The sequence below is a fragment of the Pinus tabuliformis genome, chromosome X (genome assembly GCF_031772625.1).
Source record: "Pinus tabuliformis cultivar Carrire ecotype Pingquan chromosome X, CPIR1, whole genome shotgun sequence".
Lineage (NCBI taxonomy): Eukaryota > Viridiplantae > Streptophyta > Pinopsida > Pinales > Pinaceae > Pinus > Pinus tabuliformis.
In genome coordinates this window covers 58,779,515-58,790,235 of record NC_142308.1, presented here as the reverse complement: position 1 = coordinate 58,790,235, position 10,721 = coordinate 58,779,515, and positions in this window count along the sequence as shown.

Sequence of the window (10,721 nt, the reverse complement as noted above, 5' to 3'; positions counted from 1 at the left end):
TTCTAATTGTGTTTCAACCATTCTCATTTTTCTATCTTTGTTTCACAAGAGTTAGCCATATTAATCATAATCAAAAACATTAATCTTTGAGAGAGCCCTCTCAGGTTGGGGAGGCTAAGCCTCAGCCAAAAGTTGGTTTGAAATAGTTACTCAAGGTATACCTGATTAGCAACCTATCAGGGGTTGGATTTTGTGATAACAAGTATGTTGTTGGTCCAGCTACACTCAAGACTATGATGCGCATGTTATCAGACGAGTTGGACAGAGGTGCCAAATCAGTGTACCTAGATGAAACAGAGGCGAGAGTTCGCTTTCAGTAAGATGTCACCATTGAGCACGTGGACACCATCTCAGACTACCAAGCTTGGCATCAGTTCGCCACCGTCTATCATCACAAGGATTTCGAAGAGTTGGTCTTCCCACAACTGTCTGAGTCTTAGTAGTATCTTGCATGGCTTACTCAAGCCTATTTTGTCTCACATGGGTACATGTGAAAATTGTAATGTAATATATTATAAAAGTGAAAGAGCAAGTGTCAATAGTAGAATGTGACAGTCATGTAGTAGTTGAAGAGTCATGAGGATAGGTGAAGAGTCATAAAGGGGAATGTCAAGGGTCACCCCACCTTTGCTATTTATAGAACCTCATAACTCATTGTACAAGCTTTTTGGAGCCAAGCTTCCTATAGGCATATCTTAGAGAAAGCTTGGAGTGTATTGTAACGAGCCTTGGCTTCTCCACAGTGCAGAGCTAGTATATCTCTTTGGAGGAGTAGGTGATAATGACTGTAACAATCCGTTGTCAAGACTAGTGGTCAGTCATAGTGGTATGTATGATTGGAGCTTTCACTTTGTTGGGTCCCTATAATACTAGTGATTACCCCATTACTATTGTAGTAATACCCCTTATTAATATTTTTGCGCCCCTATTGCCCCCATATTGTTATTACTGTGCCCCATAGAATCCCTCTATTGTTATTTTTGTGGCTTTATATTATTATTGTTAGGTCGGCTGGGTTATATTGTGACTCCTTAGAATCCTATATATAGAAAGGAGGTTTTGTCATTTGTATCATCCAAGAATTGTTCATTTATGTAATGTAAAGGAGGTTGACCCCTCGAAGAGGCTGAATTCTAAGGCGTTGATCTATCTTTTCTATCTTTTCTTGAGCTGGTTTCATAACATTTGGTATCAGAGCTTTGGATTCTAGAGTTTCGCTGCTCCAAACAGGTCATCGTGGCATTTTCGCTATAACTTGTTTTCTGCGATGTTTCAAAAGATAAAAAAAACCCATTTGAGAAGACATCGCGCTGAATCTCAGGTCCGAATTTCAAAGCTTTTTGCGCTATATTTGCGGAGATATGATCTGAGGAAGTTGGTATTTTTGCAGACTCCTAAATTACATTCCAAACAGGTGACCTAGGGAAAATCATCATAACGTTTTCCCTGAGCATTGGATTGAAATTTCGTAAGAAGGTGCAAAACCAGGACGGACTTTAGTTTCTTGTATATATTTTTCAGAGCCAAAGGACGAAACAGTGACTCGTGGCACGTCGTACAACTTCGCTCTACTAAACTAGTCTATAATCAGGTCACTGTGGGAGATTTCGCATAACTCTTGCTTGGAGAATCCAAATTGGATCAGACTGGTGGCATTGGAAAGAGGAAACAGAGGGCTACCACAGGTTGCAATTTCAGAACTGGATGATCTGAAAATACAGAGATACATCAAAGGAAATATCGAGCTCCTACAAAGTGAAAAAAAGGTGTGTAGATTCTTTTAAATTTTTTGCTTAAAAGTGGTTTGAAAATTTATTTTGAAGGAATTCAAAGGGCTAGTAGAGCATTATTATCGATAACTGATGCCCCGAGGAAAGAAAATGCAAACACCTAGTAAGGAACCTGAAATCTCTAGCATGACTCATGAAGAAGAAGAAGAAATGCTATATGATATATCAAAATTACAAGAACAAGTGCAACAAGTGTCACTTGCACAAAAAGCAACAGAATCTAAGATGGATGGTTTAAGGAAAGATGTAGAAGCTAAGATGGATGGTTTAAAGAAAGGTGTATAAGCTAAGATGGATTGTTTAAAGAAAGGCGTAGAAGCTAAGATGGATGGCATGGAAGCTAAGGTGAATGGCATGGACGCTAAAATTGATGGCATGGATGATAAGATGGAAGAATTGAAGATAAATATGAATAAGTTGCTACAAGAAATGGTCACTAATGGTGAAAGGGTACTAAAGGAAACTCATGATGAGAACAAAATAAATGTTAATCATGATTCCATAGACTCTAATGTTGGATCGAAGACTCACCATATTCCAAAAATCGATATGAGGAAGTTTGATGGCAAGGATCCCGCCACATGGATATTACAGATGGAGCAATTCTTCGATCTCAATAATGTGCAAAACACACAAAAGGTACATATGGCAACTTTATATTTGGAACCAAATCAGTTTGTATGGTATCAATGGCTTTGCTCTCGTAAACAATTTATCACTTGGGAAATTTTTACGGAATAATTGATAGCACATTATGAGGATACAAAAAGAAACACTTTTTTTAGCCAATTGATAAGTCCCAAACAAAAGGGTTCAATAATGGAGCACATTGAGGAGTTCCAAAAATTGAACATAAGGGTAAAAGATATTCCAGAGGAGCATAGGATTGATGTGTTCATAGGGTCTTTAAAGGATAATATCCAACATGATGTTCGCCTTTGGGAACCTGATTCATTAGAGAAGGCATTCAGGTTAGCAAGAAAAGTGGAAAGCAAAATTATGGCAACCAGGAAGCATACCACTCACAACTATAAAGACAGAAGTGTTGTTGCCCCTAGTCTTCCACAACCTATAAGGATGACACCATAAAAATTGGAAGAAAAAAGAGCAAAAGGGCTTTGTTACAGTTGTGATAGCAAATACACTAAAGGTCATAAGTGTGCTGAGAAGAAATTATTCTACATAGATTGTGAAGAGGAAGAAGAAAAGGAGCAAGAAAGGTCAAAAGAAGAGGATATACTCCAAGAACAAAGCCTAGATGAAGAACAAAGGTAATAGTGTTGATTGATTCAGGAAGCACCCACAATTTTATTCATTGTAAGGTAGCAAAAGAATTGAATTGCTTCCTATATCCAGCACCAGAGTGTCAAGTGATGATTTCAAATGGAGGAAAAATAAATTGCTCTGGAAAGTGCCATAATATCAAGCTATCCATGGGAGAATATGTATTGACTAGCCCAATGCTTTCCATTCCAATGGGAGGTGCTGATGTTGTACTAGGAGTCCAATGGCTACAATCCTTGGGTACAATATCTTTTAATTTTCAAGAAATTTTCATCAAATTTTCTACGGAAGGAAAGGAAGTTGAATTAAGGGGTATTGTAGGGAAACCAGGAAAGATAATCAGCTCTAATGGTATGACAAAGCTTCTAAAAAAGGAGCAAATAGGTGTTATTGCACAACTTTGTTCGCTAGATGTTTCCACATCGGAATCATCTATTTCTCCAGATCTCCAAAAAGTCCTGGACAATCATTCCAAGGTATTTGAGACTCCCAAAGGTCTCCCACCTATGCGTAATCATGATCACGCTATTCATCTGATTCCAGGAAGTGTTCCTCCAAACATCAGGCCGTACAGATATCCCTATGTCCAAAAGAGTGAAATTGAACGTATGGTTGCAGAAATGCTAGAGGCTGGTATAATTCAACCGAGTCAAAGTTCTTTCTCTGCTCCAGTAGTATTGGTGCACAAGAAGGATGGATCATGGTGCATGTCTCCGGATTATAGGGAGCTCAACAAGCTCACTATTAAAGATAAGTTCCCCATTCCTGTCATTGATGAATTACTGGATGAATTGCATGGATCAATTTACTTCACCAAGTTGGATCTTCGTTCAGGATATCATCAAATCAGAATGAAGACTAAAGACATTCCGAAAACAACATTTAGAACTCATGAGGGTCATTATGAATTTTTGGTCATGCCTTTTGGCCTTACCAATGCACCTTCAACATTTCAAGGTTTGATGAATTCAATTTTCAAACCATTCCTTAGAAAATTTGTGTTAGTATTTTTTGATGATATACTAATCTATAGCAAGTCTTGGAAGGACCATGTTGAACATGTTGACAGGGTGCTACAACTATTGGAGGAGAAACAATTATATGCAAAAAGATCCAAATGTTTCTTTGGAGTCTAGGAGGTGGAATATCTGGGTCATATTGTATCTCATGAAGGAGTTAAGGTAGACCCTAGCAAAATTAAAGCCATTAAGGAATGGAAAATCCCCACATCCATAAAGCATCTGCGAGGATTTCTTGGGTTGATAGGGTATTATCGCAAGTTTGTTAAGAATTATGGGAGAATAGCAGCACCTCTAACAACATTATTGAAGAAAGATGCATTTTCATGGACTCCGGAAGCAACAAAGGCCTTTGAACATCTTAAAGAGGCAATGTGCCAAGCACCGGTCTTAGCTACACCGGACTTCACAAAAACCTTTATTGTGGAATGTGATGCTTCAGGAAATGGAATTGGTGCTATTCTACTGCAAGATGAAAGACCCATTACTTTTGAAAGTCGTCCAATCAAGGGAAAGTTTTTAAGCAAAGCTATTTATGAGAAGGAAATGTTGGCAATACTCCATGCACTTAAGAAATGGCGACCCTACCTAATGGGAAGACAGTTCAAGGTAAAAACAAATCATGATAGCCTTAAATACTTTTTAGAACAAAGATTATCCTCTGAAGAGCAAAAAAAGTGGGTCACAAAGATGTTGGGTTATGACTTTGAAATCATCTACAAAAAAGGGAAGAAAAATGTGGTGGCAGATGCATTCTCAAGAAAGGATGAGGATGTGGAAGCATTGTTGTGTGCCATTTCTATTATCCAACCAGATTAGATAAACGAAGCAAGGGAGGAATGGAAGAATGACGAAGAAGTGTGGGCACTTATTCGAAAGTTACAACAAGATTCCAGTAAGTCTGATACATTTAGCTGGCAAAATGATTCGTTATGGTACAAAGATCGCTTATACCTCTATAAGAATTCCCAGCTAAAACAAAAGATTCTTATGGAATTGCACACTTCTCCCTTAGGAGGGCACTCAGGATTTTTAAAAACTTACCACAGGGTTAAGAAGGAATTTTTTTGGGATGGCCTTAAATCAAATATTCAAAAGTTTGTGGCGGAATGTTTGGTTTGCCAACAAAATAAAGTTGAAACAATTAAGACACGGGGTCTATTACAACCTTTATCCATTCCAAGCCAACGTTGGGAGGAGGTTTCAATGGATTTTATCACAGGTTTACCCAAGTTTGAGGGAAAGAGTGTCATCATGGTGGTAGTTGACAGACTTACCAAGTATGCACACTTTTGTGCATTATCACATCCATTTAAAGCCAGTACAGTTTCTATTGCATTTATGGAAACAATTCAAAAGCTACATGGAAACCCAAAGATTATTGTAAGTGACAGAGATCCCATTTTCACTGGAAATTTTTGGACAGAATTATTTTCTTGTCTTGGTACTCAGTTAGCTCATAGCTCATCTTATCATCCTCAATTTGATGGGCAAGCTGAGATAGTAAAAAAATGTTTGGAAGGATATCTTCGTTGCTTTGTATCTGATAAACAGACACAATGGGTCAAATGGTTGCCTCTGGCTGAATGGTGGTATAACACTTCCTTCCATACAGCAACAAAAATGACCCCATTTATGGCACTTTATGGGTATCAACCACCATCCATCACATCATATTTAAGAGAAAATTCTAAGGTTCAGGCAGTGGAACATCACATCGAACATCAACAACAAGTCCTCCAACTCTTAAAGGATAGCCTTGTGTTGGCACAGAATAGAATGAAACAACAGGCAGATCAACATCGCAATGAAAGAAGTTTTGATGTAGGTGACTAGGTATTCCTACGGCTACAACCATATAAGCAAATGTCCCTCAATCAAGCTAGGAAGGATAATAAATTATCACCAAAGTATTATGGTCCGTACAAGGTGTTGTAAAACATTGGTACTATGGCATACAAATTGGAGCTTCTTGCAGCTTCTCGATTGCACCCAGTTTTCCATGTTTCATGTTTAAAGAAGGTTATAGGCGACAAGCTCCCAGTTCAAATAATATTGCTAGAACTTGATGAGGAAGGAAAAATTATATTGGAACTGGAAGCAGTCACAGAAACAAGAACTCGACAGCTACGAAATCGATCAATTTCGGAGTATCTTATCAAGTGGAAGAACTTATCCGCTGAAGATTCCACATGGGAGGATGAGAATTTTATGCAAAAGTATCCAAAACTACTCAAGCGTTAAGGAGAACACTTTTTTGAAGGAGAGGGGCATGTTGGGTCCCTATAATACTAGTGATTACCCCATTACTATTGTAGTTATACCCCTTATTAATATTTTTGTGCCCCTATTGCCCCCATATTGTTATTACTGTGCCCCATATAATCCCTCTATTGTTATTTTTGTGGCTTTATATTATTATTGTTAGGTCGGCTGGGTTATATTGTGACTCCTTAGACTCCTATATATAGAAAGGAGGTTTTGTCATTTGTATCATCCAAGAATTGTTCATTTATGTAATGTAAAGGAGGTTGCCCCCTCGAAGAGCCTGAATTCTAAGGCGTTGATCTATCTTTTCTATATTTTCTTGAGTCGGTTTCATAACAGACATTCTTAATATAATAGAGCCAACACATTTCATGCATATGTTGTTGTTATATTTCAACTATCTTGGTTACTCTAATGATATATGTATTTTCTGTTTATGCATGTATGTATGGACTTTTCTATATATGTTTGTATGAATCTTATCGATATGGGTTGTTCGTTTGACCATCATTTTGGATCGTTGGCTAACATTGTTTCCAGCTTATGATGTATCTCTCTCGTGTGTTCTCTTTCAAGCCGCATGATTTCACAGATTTCTAAGGGGCGCACTCATACCCGTGTTACGTGTGTTATACCCATTCATGCACCTTCCTTGATTTTCTGCGCATGTCACACCCTTGCTACCAATAGGGACATCTTACTCACCTCTATGAGCAACCGCAGTCAAGGCGATATCGTACTACCCAACTACTAGGAGTCCTACACCAAATGGTTTGACATCTAGTTGGGAATTTTTACCGTGGAGATCCTTTGACATGTTGGCAGGTCCATCACCGTCAACATTTATGGCACTAGAAATAGGGCCAGATGACAAGTTGAGTCCTCACATCTTGTTTTGAATCTTCACATATATTTCATGGATATCATTAGACTCCTCCCTCCGTGATGTCTGTCTAAAGTTGAACCTCTCAACATCACAAGGGAGTTTTATGATCTCTTTTCGGAATTCACATACAATGGTGAAGGTGAAGTGGCCTGGCCTAAGTACTTACATGAATTCCTTGCATTCCTTGAGGATTTCAATGAGTTCGATGAAGTCGAGGTCAGCTTTATGCTTTCACACACACTTCATGAATCCCCACAACAATGGTTCCACAACCTGCCTCATGGTTGTATGCACTCACATAAGCAGTTCTGTGATCTAATTGAATCTACTTTCCATCATTTTTATCCTGAAACTCTTCACAAAAAAATGTTGAAACAATGGAAGACTCTGCATGAATCACCTACAGATTTTTGGCAGCACTTTTGTGTACTTCAGTTTGAAGCTCCGAAAAACCAAATGAAATTCCAATATCTTTGGGACATATTTGAATATTGTCTTCACAAATCACTCGATCCCAAGATGAAGTTGAAGTTCAAACCCCGTTCAACATACTTCGGTGATGGAGCTATGCAATAAAAAGCAGACACAGTCGTTGTTACAGGTGATTGTCCGCCTTCCCCTCATCAAACATCTCCACTACCGCAGAGTGATGTGGGAGAACATGCCCACACGCTGTTGGGTACAGGAATTGCACTTAAGAAAACTCCTCAACACTTAATTGTCAACCCGGGGGTTTCGTAAACTTAAAGACAAAGCATGGGCAATGCCAGAAGTGGTATGAACTTTTCTTATTCCTAATCCTACTTCTGAAAGGAAATGCTTTGCAGAATCAGACAGAAAACAATCGTAAAGGCAATTGACACCAAAGCAACTCTAGTGCTAGAATGTAAAAGAACACTTGCAAGTAAATCAAGTAAAGGAGTTTTCACACAACTAAAACAATCTTAAATGCTAGAATGAAATGCTATGTTCATCTTTAGATAGATGGCTAATAGTCTGAAAGTTGGCCCTTGTAGAGATATGTTTTCCTCTTGATCTTCCTTCTACACAAACAACCTATTCTTGCACTAGTTCAGGTATAGTGTCTCTATGTAAAAGTATATTTTACCTCCCTTACTAAAGATTTATGTCTTTATGAAGGTGCTCTAAGCCTTAGGGCTTAGAGCACTCTGTTTCTGTGACAAGAGACTAGCTCCTGCACCAAGGCAGAGTTTCCTTCACCAAGTTTCCAATTACTTTTGAAAAGACTGAAAGACATGCTGAAAAAGAATTGCAACTGCAATGAAATCCTGAAATAAATTGTCTATGGAAAGGAAATGCTTTAATTAATTAAATCTTGCAGAGGAAGTAAACTTCATGAAATGAAAGCAACTCAAAGTAATCAAAGCAATAGTCTAAGTGATTTGCATGTGTCAACTAACTTTGGAAATCCACTCAAAGAATTTATGTTCCTTAGTCATAAAAACACAAAATGAAAGTATAACATGTCTGTGATAAATTCATGCAATTGTTCTCAGGTCCTTTAGAAATATGCCTTTAATGTTGAAGACAATTACTAAAGTTAACAGTTCATTTGCTTGCAAAATAACTGGAAATGATATGCAAGAAACAAATTCAATGTTTGTTGTAAAATAAATAATTGAACAAAAGTGCAGGAAGTCGCATGCACTGGTACAGGAAAAGGGCTTCCTGCACGATCCAAACGAGAGTGAATTGAGACAAGGATTGCAAGTTAAGGAATGTGAGAAAGCAATTCTAGAAAAGAAATAAATTCAACTAACTCCCAAGCCACGGATCCGTTTCACACTTTAACCACCAAATAGATTCAAGTCATAATTTCATAAATAAATATCAGAACTACTCACACCACGCAACTACAAAAAGAAATATTCACACTGTATATCTGAATACCGAAAGCACAAGAGGTAAACAAGCTGGGTTGGCTGGGCCCTAGCCAACCAACTCATTTCCCGTTTAAGAAACGAAAAGGTTTAGCACTCAAATACGCATCAAAGATAAATTAAACACAACGTATGAAAATCATGGAGGATTCCTTGTATTACTTGATCAACAAATGTACATATTAGTGCACGTCCGGCCTAGAGCCAAGGGCGATACCTAAGTTACATAGAAAATGAAATTACAGTCTATGGATCGCTAGCTAGTTCTACCTATGATCTATATTTTATACATCCTTTTGGCCTTAGCCGTATTCCACTTATTACAGACATTTTCTTATTCAGGCCTTTTGGCCGAACAGACTAACAACCGAAATTACAAAATCGGCCCACAGTTTTAAAGGAACATGTATCTCGCTTGGCTGTAGACCATCTTTGGAAAACATCCCTAATTTTGAGCCACCGATATCCTTCTTTAGTTCGTCAACAACTAAACTCAGAGTCAAGGATCAAATCCATCCGCGTGGAAAGATTTACCTCACAGAAATCTCGGTTAGTCCCCATGGTGGTGCAGGAATCTACCTGCACTGATCATACTCAATCATAATTAATGCTAAGTTCATCAATTACTTCTAGGAAATTAACATAAGTTACAAGAGGTACTTAATAAGCGTGAAATCTATATAAAAATTATTAATAAAGTGCTTTAATAAATATTAATATAAAATACAAAGCATTTGCAGGAATAGGTAGTTATCTTGGACTAGTGCAGGAAAGAGAGGTTTATCTTGAGCTAAAACACAGGTTAATGTTTATAGAAATGGGGTAAAAATAGGGCAATTTGGGACACCAACATCCTCCCATCCCTAAGCTATTGTGTGTCCTCACACAACATTTTACCTCTGCAAAAAATCCTAAAAAATGAATGGCCAGCTCCTCAATCCTAAACTTCAATGTTTATTCTTGCTTTCACTATCTTTGGATTTTTGTCTCAGGCTCTTCGCAATTGTTTAGTCACCTTCTTGAGGTGTTTATAGCATTTGGAAGCCTGATACTTCCATAGCTTTACTTGCTACTTCTGCCCTTTTACCTCTGCAAGTATCTCCACCTCGCTCTGCTTCTGCCAAATTTTCTCCTTCATGACCTGGTTCAAAGCCTCCAAGTCATGAACTTGCTGCTCCAAATCTACTATTCGACTATTGAGGTAGAGAGTGGAAGGTGTCATGATAAGATCTCCATGCATTGCACTCAATTCCTCAGGGTTTTCAATGCCCTGTTCATTTAGTTCCTCGGGGGATTCAGTACCCCATCCATTTAAACCAACAGGGGTCTCAATACCCTATATTTCCAAAGTTGTAGGGGCTTCAGTTCCCTATTCTTCTACAATAGCAGGGGCTTCAGTACCCTGCCCTTCTAAAATAGTAGGGTCTTCAGTACTCTGTTCCTCGAAATCATTGAGGGTTTCCATGTCTGGTTCACTAAAACTAACGAGGGTCTCTACATGTTGTTCCTATTCATCCTCATAATTCCGGGACTTTACCAGTACTCGGTGTCATCTTCCTCTTCCTTAATTTAC